Below are 13,455 nucleotides of genomic sequence, written 5' to 3' on the forward strand. Positions count from 1 at the left end.
TTCTGCATTTGATAGGCATTTGTTAATGCAGTTTGTAATTCCGTCAAGGATGTGAACTTTCAAGCATTTGATGGACTTTGTACTAATCCCGTCGATACCCACACTTGTGTTGCTGTCTAATGCATCTATTATCTTCGATACTTCTTCGCGAGAACATGGTGCAAGAACTGATAGTTTATTGCTAGCTACGGTTGAGTAGTTAACTGTGCATGTGGTATTGTTATGATATCTCGTTGGAATCTGGTTCGCTAGCTCAGCTCCTATGCTAACAAAAAAGTTATTGAAAATGTCGCACACTGCTGTGCCTTCGGTAGTAAGTACAGAGTTTAACATAAGTTTGGGAGGGCTACAGTCGTTTTTAATTTTATTACCAGACAGTTCATTAATTAGACTCCAAGTTTTTTTAGGATTGTGCAGACATTTAGAGAATTTATCAGTATAGTATTTGTTTTTTGTTTTGAGTATTAGTTGGGTTGTCTCATTTCTTTTTTGGTAAAGCTGTCTTGGAGGTTCGAGTTATTTGGGTCCTTTTTTAGTGCCTGCCATAGTATATTTCTGCTATTAATATTGTCTATAATATCTTTATTAATCAAATCTTTGCGTGGTAAGTTAAGTATTTTAGTTTTGGTCGTAGTGCTGCTAATTATGAGATTTTTGATATATTTTTCAAAGTCTTTATAGTTTTTATTATTATCGAAATCGAAATTATAAACTTTAGCTAATTCATACATGGTATCAAAGTTAATTGCTTCGTATGTGATGCGTTGCTTCTGGTCTACTATATATTCTAATATTACTTTTCAAATTAATAAATAATAGGTACTCAAAGCTAAGACAGCTTAACTTTGTTGTCGCTTGTTCCACACTTTTAATTAACTCATCAGTACTTTTTAATTACCAGCCATGTTAACTCATTAAAATAATAAATAAGACATTAAAATTAATCTAATAAATATATTAATTTCCAAATCCAATTTATTTCAGATCACCAGTCTAGTCTGGAAAGTTTAACAATGGAATTAGCGATCAAAATAATTCGATTTTAAATTGGAATAATTAGTACAAATAGATTGGAGGAATTCAGAACAACTCATTAAGACTTCGATAGTTAATGAACTAAAGTTTGTAAGGACTTTGAAGGTAGATGCGATGACTTGATTACAATTTTGATTTATGACTCTAGATAACTATTTGGGTTTGACAGTTTGTTGTTGGGCATTAACTATAGTCATTCAAGATCGTTCACTTTAAATTACGTTAGTTATATCAGTCGAGACAAAGCAATCTGAGTATACCTACTGTCAAAAATATAAATATTTAAATAAATAATACCTACTGTTTCATACTTTTGCCAGCGGTTTTGCTTGAGTAGAAAAAACACTAACTTAATAAAACTAAGAATATAGAATATACTTATCTGGCACTATATACAGAGTGGGGCCTGTAACAAAGGCGAAGAATTGAACTCTAGGCTATTCTCCTTATACTGATCAACATTTGTTCGGCGACTTTTAAAAATAACTTGTATTTTGATTTTTATCACCCTTGAAAGTTTTTTCTAAGAGGTAATGTATTGCGAATTCTGTTAAGTCTAAAGTGTGACAGACAACGTCAATGACAACAATAAGGGCGTACATTGAAGCTAATATTTATTTTGTATGAAAAATTAAAAATTTAAAGACTTCATAATTTTTAAAAGTCACTGAACAAATGTTGATCAGTATAAGGAGAATAGCCTACAGTTCAATTCTTCGCCTTTATTACAGGCCCCACTCTGTATGTCTAAACCTAAGTACTCTGTAAAGAGTTAAAATTGATGACGACCGGTCTGGCTCAGTCAGTAGTGACCCTGTCTGCTAAGCCGCAGTTCTGGGTTCGAATCCCGGTAAGGGGTATTTATTTGTGTGATGAGCACAGATGTTTGTTCCTGAGTCATGGATGTTATCTATGTATATAAGTCTGTATTTATCTATTTAAGTATGTATATCGTCGCTTAGCACCCATAGCACAAGCTTTGCTTAGGTAGTTTGGGGCTAAGTTGATCTGTGTGAGGTGTCCCCAATATTTATTTTATATTTATGATAACAAATAATTCCTAAGGTTCTTCTTCCAAGGCCACAATAGGTGAAACTAACATATAATTAGGTAATACATTTATCGATATAAACGTAGTGTACACACTCCACATCCCTAAGAAAGTCCCGCACTCCTTACAGTGGATTTCTTTTTAATACCCACATTTAAACTCGGGAGTGAGCACGAGCACATGTCGCCTAACAAACTTGGTGTTCCTTCACCTACTGAATCCTGGGCTATACAAAATGACGTACGTACTGTTGAAACTTGAATAAGATAATATCTTATGTCTGTGCAGTTTTCAAAGTTTTTTCGAGAAAATATACTTAGTTTTTCACTTCTTTTAATTTAGTTTCGCTGCTGGCAGAAATCAACGCTCCAATGAAATGATCAAATGATTATGACATAGCTAAGTAGATACTATTTAATAACGATTAAGTGGTTTCGTCTTATTTTGCTACGCTTCTAAGTTTATTATAAGGACGTACATGCCATTTTAAACTTGATTGCTTCAAAAATAAATTGTTTCATGACTAAAGTTTTTAACTCAAATTTAATTTATCTGGTTTTTATGAAATTATCACAATTACTCGTAGTGTTGACCTGTATGCATGAAAAAAAAAAGGATTCCCATTAGGTAAACACTTCAAAATAGAACCAATGGTCTAAATTATAATTATACTTTGTAACTAACTCGAAACGCAAGCGAGCGTGAAAAATCTTTACTACCGAGTAAAATAAACATTAAAACATTAGAAAATTACTGATTCCAAATTTATTTGTAATAATAAATTGAATACAGAAAGTTAATTCCATCGGTCAACAAAATCTGCAACCAAAACCTTGCACTAAATTTTATCCATTTAACGATAGAGGTACCTCGTTACGTGACGAAAATGCTAACACGATTTTAAAGAAAAGACAAATATTGAAGCAAAATTACAGCTTCCCCTATCGCTTTCACTACTCTCTCGACTACCGAAAACCTTAGTTCAAACCTGTCGCCGGCGGGCGCCGAAACAATAAACTGTCATAAATCAACCACTTTCATAAACCCACACTTCCTCGGGACTTTGCAGTTCTACAAATATGTTGGTTTCTTATGCTTTGATGTAAGTAATAAAAAGCATCCGATGGCAGATACATTCTTATGCATTTTCATATATTCTTCCCCCGCGTGGTGACTGGCTAAGAATTTCATCACCCCTTTTCCTTCCGTATCGTTGAAGTCCAGTCTGTGATTTGGGTTCAATTGTGAGGGCAGTGGGCCAGCAACTTGTCACAGCAATAATCAAAATTTCAGTTTCTTTCAACCCGTTAAGTGGCAATGAAACTTGAGCAGAATACACATTCACGAACAAATCAATCTACCGCATGCCGCATAAACACCTCTTCTTTAATAAACTCATAGTTTTCTTGCAAGCTTTCTTGAAAAGTGATGCTGCTGCATAGCAGCTTCTCAGTAAAACCACCATCATATTTTTGAACAAAATAATAAACAAAACAAGTAAAATAAAACAAAATTTTTCCGACAAACATGTTGAGATTGTTGAGATACAATATTCCAGACAGTTATTTAAAAACCGGCCAAGTGCGTGTCGGGTCACGTTCAGTTGTTCCGTTATAGGGTTCCGTAGTTTCCCATTTTTTTTTTTCAAAAACTATTCAACCTATTAAGTTCAAAATAATTTTCGTCAAAGTAAGTCTTTATAAAGTTCTACTTTTGTAACTTTTTTCATATTTTTTTATAGTTATGGTTCAAAAGTTAGAGAGAGGGGGGACACATTTTTTTTACTTTACGAGCGATTTTCGAAAATATTAACAATATCAAAATAGTACATTACGATACAAGTGCGTAAAAAAGGAAGTTCGAAACGAGTGGCGATAAATTAAAACACGACCGAAGGGAGTGTTTTAAATCGACACGAGTTACGAATTTCCTTTTTGCACGTGTATCGTACGACATTTTTCAGTACAGATGAGCCTCCGAAGTTTCGACCTGGCATATAGTGAACCACTTCTCGAACTAGTGCGTAAAAAAACGACCATCTGTACTGAAAAATGATTTTCGTAAACCCCTTGAATACCTATCCAACAATATATCACACTTTAGGGTTGAAATGAACAAAAAATCACTATCCACTTTACGTGTATTTTACCACTTTGTCGGCGTGATTAATATACACATTGGTACCAAATTTCAGCTTTCTAGAGCTAACGGTCACTGAGATTATCCGCGGACAGACGGATGCACGGACATGGCGAAACTTATAGTTTGACATCGGAACCCTGAAAAACCTTAGAAATCTTAAGAAACGTAACTTTAAAATGTTTTTCTCAAAGAAAATAGTCTGAAACGAGCCTAGTTTTGAGGGCCCTCCTAAGGGCTCTAGACGTGAGGTTTTAACTTCACCCATCCACCAAGTCTCAGCCTAATTAAAGGGGCAGAAATGCGTATTTCGTGTTTCATGACTGTACTTTAGTTGAATTGTTGAGGCGAAAATATTTAAAAAGAAGTTCTCAAGAAAACTAAGGTCAGTGCGGGCACGACCGGCATACTTTATTTGAAATAAAGTTTATTGTTAACTAGTGTTCGTCCTAGGGATACCTATTGAAGACCATTGGCTTAAGGGTGAAAATATGGTATACCTTTGGAGGTGTAAGAAGCGCATATGTGCATATGCAGGCAAGTATGGTCGAGCGATAAATGATAAAACATCTGGCCGTCCCTATCGCACTTACAAATAGTGCGATAGGGACGGCCCGATGTTTTATCGTTTATCGCGCGACCATGATTGCCATGCATATCTATATAAAAACAAACGTTATAGTCAGTAGACGGACTTCCCTGATAGACGGTCTTCGCAACACTGACCTTAGGTACATAATTTAAGGTAAACATAATGATAATGAGATATAATTTTATTGTTTGTTGAAAAATCTATCCTTGGTCACGGATAGTGAGTAGATAGTGAGGGGACTTAAGGGTAAAACGTACTTGAAGGAACGCTATTCCTAAAAACCGAAATTAAATTCTATACATAGTTAAAACCTACTTTTAAATATTTTTTTTCTAAATCCATACTAATATTATAAATGGGAAAGTGTGTGTCTGTTTGTTTGTCCGTCTTTCACGGCAAAGCGGAGCGACGAATTGACGTGATTTTTTAAGTGGAGATAGTTGAAGGGATTGGTAATGACATAAGCTATTTTTTGTCTCTTTCTAACCCTCCACTTCTCTAAAAGGGAAAGTTTGTATGGAGCATTCCGCAATTTTCGAATTTAACGCGAACGAAGCCGCGTGCAAAAGCTAGTATTTTATATTTCAGTGAGAAACAACCCTTGCAAACGTTGGGCATATTCAATGAAATACGCGGAATGTCCATTTAATTAACATTTTAAGTTCATAAACACTTATTTTATTGATATTCAAAACCACATAACTATACAAGGTGCTCGCGAGAAACCCGCATAACTTGAACCACGCGTTTCTGAGGCAAAAAGAAAGAAAAAATGTTATATGAATTTTAAAATTTTTCGCCAAAAAAAAAATTTTTTTTTTTTTTTTTTTTTTTTTTACTTTTTTGGACGTATTTTCACATAAAAAATTTTGAAGTTTTTCTTGTCACATTTTGACATCTATCAATGACTACTGTGAGACTATGCTCCACAATTGGCAATAACTCTGAAACTAGACGAAATCTAGAAAAGTTTATATGACATTTTAGTCTTAAAATGTGACCAAGAATATGCCGTTAAAGTTATATGGGTTCCTCGCGAGCACCTTGTATTTACTAGGATTATTTATAAACAACAACGAAAATCTGAAGACAATAAATATTTAAAGTACTCATACACTGACCTCATCAACTCGATACAGATCAAGGTCGTTCAAAACTCCCGCCGCTTGGGAAATCACCAACCTTCGCTGGAAGGCTTCGACGGATATTTATGGAGGCTGTCGCGGGACCTCGCGACGTGATGGGACCTGAAGGGACCTGAGGGGGACCTGGGGGGACCTGACGAGGGCCCGGTTAGCTCAGGGGATCACGATTCCGTCTGGCGTGACGCTCGGTGAATATTGAGTGGTTTTACAGGGGTTTAAGATTTGTAACCGGGTTAGGTCATTAGGGGATTTTTAAATCACTGTTTTCCTGGTAGGTTTAGTTGTTTATTTATTTACGTGTGGTTTACGTGTGGTGGTGGTGGTGTCTCGTCTTCATTAGGGCCCATTTAGACGGTACGAGAACTCGCATACGAGTTTTATTTTATTATATTGCGGTATTTGATAGCTGTGCAAAATTGTACGTAACCTCAACAGCCCGCAATGTAACTAAAATCACATTTTTCTTTTACGTCGTTAGGTTCATTATCAGGCCCCGTAGCCGAATGGCATTTCTCCGACGCCAAACGAAAGCGATACGCCGCTGGCTCTGTCGCGCCAATACGCAAGCGCGATAGAGATAGATATCTACTAGCGCTTCGTTTCGTGAGCGATTGTGCCATTCGGCTAGCCACCCAGGAACCACTCTGTATATCTTTTTTATTAGAATTCTCAAAAAAATATTTATCATTTTCATACAGAATAAATGAATTAATTATTGTGAGAGACGATTAAGAATAACATTCAAGTTAGTGTCAAGTGATTGACGGCACATGTCAAAACAAATAACATTAGGAATTGGTAAAGGCTGTCACTGTCACACACGTGTTCAGTAATTATCTTTATCTTTTTAATAACTCGATAACCGTAAGAGTAAAGACGCTAGTTTCTTAGAGAAATGAATTGTATTTGATCTAAAGAACCTTTCCTTAAAGTTAACGGAATTCAATAAAAACACGTTGTTTAACACGTCGGTGGCAAACAAGTATATAGCCTGTCTAATGCTAAACAGTCACTTTATGAACGCCTGTAAATTTACAATGTGTATAGCGTTGCAGAGGCAGATCCTTCTAAATCCTAGAAGGCGGTTTTATTAATTTGGATAGAGAGCTTTTTATCCCTCTATACTCTGTGGAAAACTGATTCATGTTATTTTTGAGATACGAGGGAAAAAAATTGGGAATCTACTGGTAGGTATTAATACTCAATTGCTTTAAATTTCAGTATTAGTACAATCTATACATACATACGTACTTAGCTAACAGTATTACCACACAAAATCGAATTTAATTCAAGAATCGGTCTCCTGTTTGCTCGTGTAATATACTTCAGGAAAACCAATTCGTACCTAATATTGTAAAATCCATTTTAATATATCCTACAGAAAATGGACATCAACTATTTTAAGCATACTAAAAGCAGAAAAGAGCTTTTCAGAACTATTAAAATAGAGTACACTCAGTTGATAAGCGTATCCAAATGTTAGCTCCCGACTTCAAGAACTTAATTAACTAGTGCGAAGTTTGGACGACTTCGCAGCGCTTCGAAAAATCATGTTAGCATTCCAGTCTGTTGATGTTCAAGTGTTTTGCTTACGACTGAGCGCGGACGAGCGATTATTAGGGCTCCTTTACACGGTGCGAGAACTCGCATGCGAGTCTCATTACATTACGATATTTGATTGGTGTGTGGTGTGTATATGTAGCCTCAACAGTTCGCAATCTAACTTAAATCGCATGGGAGTTCGAGCGCAGTCTTAATGAGCCTGTATAGTATCAATGCACCTTAAAAACAAGGCACCCGCGTCTGTCTGTGTTTCTGTTTATTTGTTTGTATGTTTGCAATATACTCAGAAACTACTAAACAGCTAGAGATTTTAATGCGGTTTTCACTGATTAAAGAGATCCTTAAGGAAGGTTTTTCTGAATCACTTGTTGAGGGTTTCTTGCAAATTGGTTGAAATATGACGAATTTTGCTAATTAAGTCCGAAAAAAATACGAACTATACTTAATCTAAAACGCTACCCAAATCGTTTAAGCTAATAACGGCACGATGTATTACGGTGCAATTAAACGAGTAGGTATGTATTGTATTATGTCTCTTTTTTAAGGAAAAAAAAATCTCTTTACTCCCCTTGCGAAGCCGGGACGGGTCACTAGTAGTTTTATATATTATCTTGAAGGGGTCATTGTATTAGAAAATAACTTCGAACGAAAAATAACAGTTATAGCCCCATGCTAACAAATGCTTTAAAAAGTGTTGAGTTTTATATCCATTATAAAAGACATAATATTACAAAATTTGTTTAAAGCGACAGTTTTACAAAGTCGTCCTATCTCAACATCACGCGCGTTGTCATGTCACGTGTCGATAAAAGTGTCGCTTCCGTTTCCGACCGCACAAGACGCGACAAAAATTAGTCGGTGACGTGATTTGACATGCTAACGACATAATGACTGGTGATAAGTGTTTAAGCTTACTATATTTGTATGTACCGTCAAACTAGCCAACTTATGGTGACCATTCGTTCCGTTGTAGGTTTAAAAATTGAATTTGTTATGCCATAAGAAAATATAGAAAAATAAACACTCTGAAAGAATGAAATGTAGTGCTACCCCACTTCAATTTATTTTCTCTTGTATGGGATTTATGGTGAATAAGTATGTTTATAACTTTATTTTAGAACAAGCTGGTAACAAAAAATTTCTATTTATATTGTTTTATAAAAACATACCTATCTTATTTGTCTACATACACGCATTGTTTATAACTTTATATAATGGTACATGCGATCTTGTTTCTTAAAAAACCGGCCAAGAGCGTGTCGGGCCACGCTCAGTGTAGGGTTCCGTAGTTTTCCGTATTTTTCAAAAACTACTAAACCTATTAAGTTCGAAACAATTTTCCTAGAAAGCCCTTATAAAGTTCTATTTTTGTGATTTTTTTCATATTTTTTGAACATATGGTTCAAAAGTTAGAGGGGGGGGACGCACTTTTTTTTCCTTTAGGAGCGATTATTTCTGAAAATATTAATCATATCAAAAAACAATCTTAGTAAGCCCTTATTCATTTTTAAATACCTATCCAACAATATGTCACACGTTGGGGTTGGAATGAAAAAAAATATCAGCCCCCACTTTACATGTAGGGGGGGTACCCTAATAAAACATTTTTTTCCATTTTTTATTTTTGCACTTTGTTGGCGTGATTGATATACATATTGATACCAAGTTTCAGCTTTCTAGTGCTAACGGTTACTGAGATTATCCGCGGACGGACGGACGGACAGACAGACAGACATGGCGAAACTATAAGGGTTCCTAGTTGACTACGGAACCCTAAAAAGACTGTTCCAGAATTCCTTTCTGAGAATAAAATATTTAACCTAATAAAAGAATAGATGGTGTACCCATGCTTGAATCATACCTGATTCAAGCATGTTAAAGAAGTATATTATTTATATAATCTACTACCTGTGCAACTACCATACTCCCCAAACCACTGTCCCTCCGCGATCACGTATGTCGCACCGCGTTCGTTAATATGTCGGACGTGCGCGCCGCCTTACGCTTTATAAAACGTGCGCAGACGGCCGACTTTATTCTTCTTTTGATTGTGACGACGTGCACTCCGTGACGTCACGTGTGGACTTTGTTTCCTATTTAATTTTGGATTGTAATTTTACCGAACTCGACTGAGCTTGTGTTCGGTATAAACGGAATAAAAGTATACTAAGTGAACTGGTGACGTGGTGGTGGCTATGGATTTCACCACCCATTTTTCTTCCTTGGGTGTCGTAGAAGTCGATTGTCACTCTCGCGGTCTCGCGGTAGAAAGGAAACGAAATTGTTATAGGGCAGTGGCTAGCCCCACTGCTTTATAACAATTTCGTTTCCTTTCTACCGCTCAATTGCTAAGTGACAATCAAACTTGAGCTGTTTCGATCGACCTACTGGACAAAGAAAGGAAATAAAAATGGCGCCTAATTTTATTGAATATGATTGACCAGCTGATTGATTCATTGACAAACGAGCATATGTACCGTCTGGTGGTCAATCAACACCACCTGTAACACCAGCAATGTTCTAGATAATTATGTTCTAAAATATATATTATGTATGTATTTATCTTTTAGAATACAATGCCATAAAAAGGATTAATGGGAAATCAAAATAAGTACTTATACTTTCATGCATTGCTAATAAAATATCATAATATAGACAAAGTAATAAAATACATTCGTGTTATTAGTGTAGGATGTAACAGACGCTCAAATATACCCAAAAAGGCATCATTTTGTCAAAATCTTATTTTAAATCCTTCGTCTCATCGAATGAGATGGAAAATGGAGCAACATCCATGATTTATGGCTGCACGATAATAATGGCGTTATCGTCCATCTTGGTTTCTGAACCGTTAAATTTGAATATAAGGCGTTTACCAACATGATATCAAACCCGATGTGTCCCTGAAGAGCGAACGAAACGTAGAGTACCACAATCTGTGTCGAGTACCGTCGTAATAAATAGATACATGGGGACTTCCGGTTCGGCTGCCATCTTAGTGGCACGTGTCGCGAATAATTTCTCCTTCTTTTGCTCATTAATGTTGTTTAAAGTGTAATATCGATAGCTTATTATGCAGTAAACTAATATTATAGTGAGAAGCTGATGAAGAATTAATCTTGAAACGCGTTTAGCCCCTTTTTAGGGTTCCGTACCTCAAAGAGGAAAAACGGAACCCTTATAGGATCACTCGCGTGTCTGTCTGTCCCTCTATCACAGCCAATTTCTCCGAAACTACTGGACCGATTTACTTGATATTTGGCACACGTATGTAAACCTGTGGCCCGAAGACTGACGTGTAATATAATTAAATGAAATTTAATGATAGGGGGCACTTTTGGGGGGTAAAATTGAAAATTAAAAATCAAAGTTATTAGAACTATATTGTGTTACATATCAAATGAAAGAGCATTTTATAAGCATCTCAAATATATTTTTTTTATAGTTTTTATATTGGTAATTTAAAAGTTATTTAAGAAAATAAGAAAAAATTACCATTCCCCCCCCCCTTATCTCCGAAACTACTTAGCGTTAAATTTTCAAAAAAATACACGAGATAACCCTCTACCTGTAGATTACAGGAAAACCTATTAGAAATCTACAGTCAAGCGTAAGTCGGACTTAAGAGAAAAAAGCTCAAATTGAGATTTTCACTCACTGCCGCTGCAAGTACTTACTAAATGTTTTGAAATTTTGTGAGCGCCATGGACAGGTAGAAAGAAATTAATTTCTGTTTAGAAATTGCTAAAATTTTTAATCATTTGCCAAAATGACTTAAGTTCCTACTAAAAAAGAGGCGCTTAAGACTGTTTAGAACTGCACTGACCATAATATTGCCCTAATAGGTCCAAAAAATGGTGTATATATGTCGCAGGGAAATGGCCAAAACAGAGATTTGAACAAATCCCTAAGGGATATGATCAAATCACGCAGGATGACAAAATGGCGAATCCATTTCATCATTTCTCTAGAAAGTTTCAGGCATTTGACCAAATCCCTGACTGGGTCTAGTGAAATCACAAAATCGGTCAACAAACGCGCCACGTTTTGTCATTTTACTAGATTTGTTTAGGAATTTGATAAAATCCCTGAACCACGACAGTGAGTTGACGAAACGAACTTATAAAGTCAACTAGTTTTATCATTTCACTAAACCAATTCAGGGAAAAGACAAAAATCTCAACCGTAGTTCAGACTGATCCGCTCGCTCGCGCTATCGTTTGACCCCCGCCTCTTCCCGCTCCCCGCTCCCGGCCGGCCGGCTCCGACGCATTCGCACGCAGCTAGTGTAATAGCGGCAAGTAAACAAATATTACGTCACTAGTTTTCGCGCGGTTTCTATAGAAAAGTTCAAGTTTTTATGTGAAATGGCGTCGGACTTCGGACCCTAGTGAAAATCAATCTCCGACCCAGTTTGTGTGTGAAAAACAGTTTAATGAAACTATTAGTGCATGTTTTAATGACAGACAAGGGGGGCGATTTTTGAGTCTCACGGCGTTTTTATTCAGAAAATTGTCACTGAAAATAATAGGCAATTCACCGTTTTCAACCGGTATTTTAGTGACAGTGAGACTCAAAAATCGGCCCCAAGGTAAAGAAAAACCCCTATGGACTCGTGATAGGATTGCAGAAGCTATTGGGGCTATAGAACAATTTAAATTAGCTCCAGTATTGAAGATACCACGGACAAATAAGCAGTACTATTATGGAAATAAATACGATCTCATAGAATAGAATAGAATAACATTTATTCGTGAACACAGGCAAGATAAAATACACATAATAACAATAAGACAGAAAATAATGAAGTGCCACGAAATGGCCTCATCTCAGCGTGTTGCTGGGGACTTCCAGCGCTGATCTTCCGATGAGACCATCAAGTGAGAACGATTCACGGAGGGTAACAGATAGAAGAAATGCAAAACACATACACGAAAAAGTGAAAAAAAAGTGGTCAAACAGTTAAAAGAATAAAAGTGAAAACGTTACAAGAAAAATAACAACAGACTGTGATTTATATAAAAAAAAGAATAATAACAAACAGAACACACTAAATTTAATTAAAAAGAAAAAAGGAAAAGGGTCGTACACCAGATCATGTAGGTTGGAACTCAAAAATATTTGATTATGGAGAGAAGGTTAGTTTCTGAAACTGTTGTGAATGTCGTTTCTATGGACGAATTTTATGACATACTTAAAATATGTCATCAATTTACTGGACATGGAGGGACATGAATTTACGCGAAAAGGGCCGCTGAAGTGGCGCTGGAACTGCTAAAATATCCTTGGAAGTAGGTTGCCCACATATACTTCAGAGCGACAATGGTCGTGAGTTCACGGCTTCTATTATACAAAAATTGACAAGCCTGTGGCCATCTTATAAAATAGTAAACGGTCGGCCTAGAGATCCGGCCAGTCAGGGTTCCGTTGAGTTGAGAGATCCAATGCATCTACGCGCTACAGCCAAGTACATCTTCATTTGCTGCAGTAGCTACGACGACCTACGAAGCTTAGCCTACGGGAAATAGCAGCCAAGTTATCTTTATTCGGAGGGCAAGGTTTCAAGAAATGTTCGTGTGAAAAATCTAAAGTGCAGTGCAAAACAAATAGATGACATGTGCTTGTAAAAAAAATAACGTCATGTGTAACTCGAGATGCCACAAATCTACAAAATGTTGTAACAAATAAGAAAATAAATTAAAATAATAGTACATTACGATACAAGTGCGAAAAAAAGGAAGTTCGAAACGAGTGGCGATTTCGGTCGTGTTTTAAATCGACACGAGTTACGAATTTCCTTTTTGCACGTGTATCGTACAATGTTTTTCAGTACAGATGGCCATCCGAAGTTTCGACCTGACATACCTATAATGAACCACTTCTCGAACTAGTGCGTATAAAACACCATCTGTACTGATGTCAGGTCGAAA

Source organism: Leguminivora glycinivorella, chromosome 8 (genome assembly GCF_023078275.1).
Source record: "Leguminivora glycinivorella isolate SPB_JAAS2020 chromosome 8, LegGlyc_1.1, whole genome shotgun sequence".
Lineage (NCBI taxonomy): Eukaryota > Metazoa > Arthropoda > Insecta > Lepidoptera > Tortricidae > Leguminivora > Leguminivora glycinivorella.